At 36.4% G+C, this 2,232-nt stretch overlaps 1 long non-coding RNA gene across 1 annotated transcript; it reads left to right on the top strand.

Moving 5' to 3' along the window:
• The first annotated feature begins 230 nt into the window (after nt 1-230).
• Nucleotides 231-2,016, top strand: LOC131606384 (uncharacterized). Its single transcript, XR_009284829.1, has 3 exons — nt 231-641; nt 735-896; nt 1,141-2,016. It is a non-coding gene; the product is annotated as an uncharacterized LOC131606384 (long non-coding RNA).
• Nucleotides 2,017-2,232: the final 216 nt, after the last annotated feature.

Raw genomic sequence — 2,232 nt, 5'->3', positions numbered from 1 at the left:
AAAAACCTTTTAAAGAAAATTAAAGAAATAATTAGTAATAAAAAAAACATAGTAATAGACCAGAGGTGTGGATATTCAAATTGGGGGTGAGAAGCCCAATATGCTGAATTGGAATAAAAAATAAATCTGGGCCGGACCGGGTCGGGTCAGGGTGACCCGGATCCGCCCATGCTTCTTACCATAAGCTGGGTTGGGTTTGAGAACCCTAAACCAACAGAGGCAGCGCCTCTTTTCTGTTCCTCTCTCAATCTCACGCAAAAAAAGGAACAAACAGTAACGACAAATCCTCCCTTTCTCTCTCGATTTTGTTTCGGAACAGCAACAATAAGATCCTTCTTCTCTTAGTCTCGCGATGATGAACAATGGAAGAACACAACATTCCTCCTCTCGACAACTCTCCTGGTTCTCCATCGTTCATGGCAACAACAACAAGAACTTCTCTTTCGATTTCTCTCCCTACGAAACAACAACAACGGCGACAAAGCTCTCTCTCTGGTTTCTCTCTCGAACTCGCCGCTCACGGTCTCTCTCTTGCTGGGACGAAAACAAGAACAACAACAACAAACCTCTTTTACGGCGACCCTCTTCCTCTTTTAATTTCGTTTACGGTAGCCATGGGAGGAACAAAAGCGAAAATCTAGGTATGGTTCTTATAATTTTTGTTCTTATTCATGTATCCGGGTTTGAAGTTCATATCACCCATATTTGAATTCGATATTCCGCAACAATTTCAGATTAAATGATAATTGGAAGTAAATTCAAGTGAATTAAAGCAGGTATTCAAATCAGTGCAGCACAAAGAACAAACTAGCATCAAAATTTCTAAGAGGAAGTAAGGAATAAGAACCTGATCGGAGCAAGTCCGATGAATCAGTTCCGGCGTCGGCTTTTGACAGGTACGAATTCAACTCCCTTCTGTTCTGTCTTTGCGTTTTTGATTTCCTTCTGCTTCTGGAAAATCGATAGACTCCCTGTTGTTGAATTGCTACGTTTTTGAACCTTCAAATATGTTGTTGTTATTCCTTTGAAATTTCTGTGAATTGCTGCTGTTTTGCAATTCTGAACTATTGTGAATTTTTGCTGTGATGCTGAACCGTTTGCGAATTGTTGTTTGCTGCTGAATTTTTTTACTTGCTGCAGGTACAACAATGGTTAGTGTAAATATTCAGAGTGAAAGAAGAAAGACTTACCTGTGGCGAGGATGTTGAAGAGTCATCTATGGAGGCTCGAAGATTAGAGCCATTGATGAAAAGCTGCCAGCAAGCAAGAGAGGTATGAAGGCTTCTCTTCTCCCTCTTACTCTTTGTAACTTTCTGCAGAATGTAACTTAGAAGTTACAGACTGTTTTTCTGTGTTCTCCTCCTTTTCTTCTTGTCATAATTGGTTTGCCTCTCTTCTATATATAGAGAAAAAAATGAAGGACAATTTTGGTCATTTTGGAACCAAAGCTTAGTCCTTAAGCTCACTTAGTTTCTAAGTTTTCATCATTGCAAAGAATATTCTTTCTAAAATAATCATTGCAAAAATTCCTTGAATGCTAAGTTTGCTTAATAGACAAGTTCCACAAATTTGTGCACATGGGAGAATATGCACATGGGATGGAAAGATCCTTTCATAACTTCTTGCAAGTTCCACGACATAGTGTTGTTTTTATGTCATAAAAATTGGTAACTTCTAAGTGTGTAGTTATGACATAAAATATCTTTCTTTGACTTTTTGACTTTTTTTGACTTTTTGACTTTAATTGGGCTTTTGGGCCCTCTTGAATTATTTTTTGTGAGACTTGCTAATTCCACCTTTTTTGTTTCTTTTTCATGTCACATGAGGATTTGAAGAAAGAATCGAAGAAACTTGGACTTGAAGAATGGAAACTTGAAGATGGAAGAATTCAAGAAACTTTGCATTTTCTTTTATTCTTGTAATTCCAATAGAATTTGTATGAACTTGTATTCTTGAAAATGAATGAAACTTTGAATGTTGTAATATCTTGAAAGTTGAATGAAGTCCACTTTGTAATTCATTTGGAAATTTGGAATTGTTCATGTAAAGAACTCCATTTGTAAAAATGCTTGAATTTCCTTTTAGAATTCTTTGAATGAAATTGCTATTCAAACATGAAGTTTGAATATTCTTGAATGATTTTTTTGACTTTAGAAATCCAATTCCCTTTGATATAGAAAATGGTGGGAAATCCTTCAAGTAGCATGAAACTTTAAGTCTTGAAACATATTC

This window comes from Vicia villosa, linkage group LG5 (genome assembly GCF_029867415.1).
Source record: "Vicia villosa cultivar HV-30 ecotype Madison, WI linkage group LG5, Vvil1.0, whole genome shotgun sequence".
Lineage (NCBI taxonomy): Eukaryota > Viridiplantae > Streptophyta > Magnoliopsida > Fabales > Fabaceae > Vicia > Vicia villosa.
The sequence above is the reverse complement of the archived record's forward strand: the minus strand, read 5'-3'. Positions and strand labels throughout refer to the sequence as shown.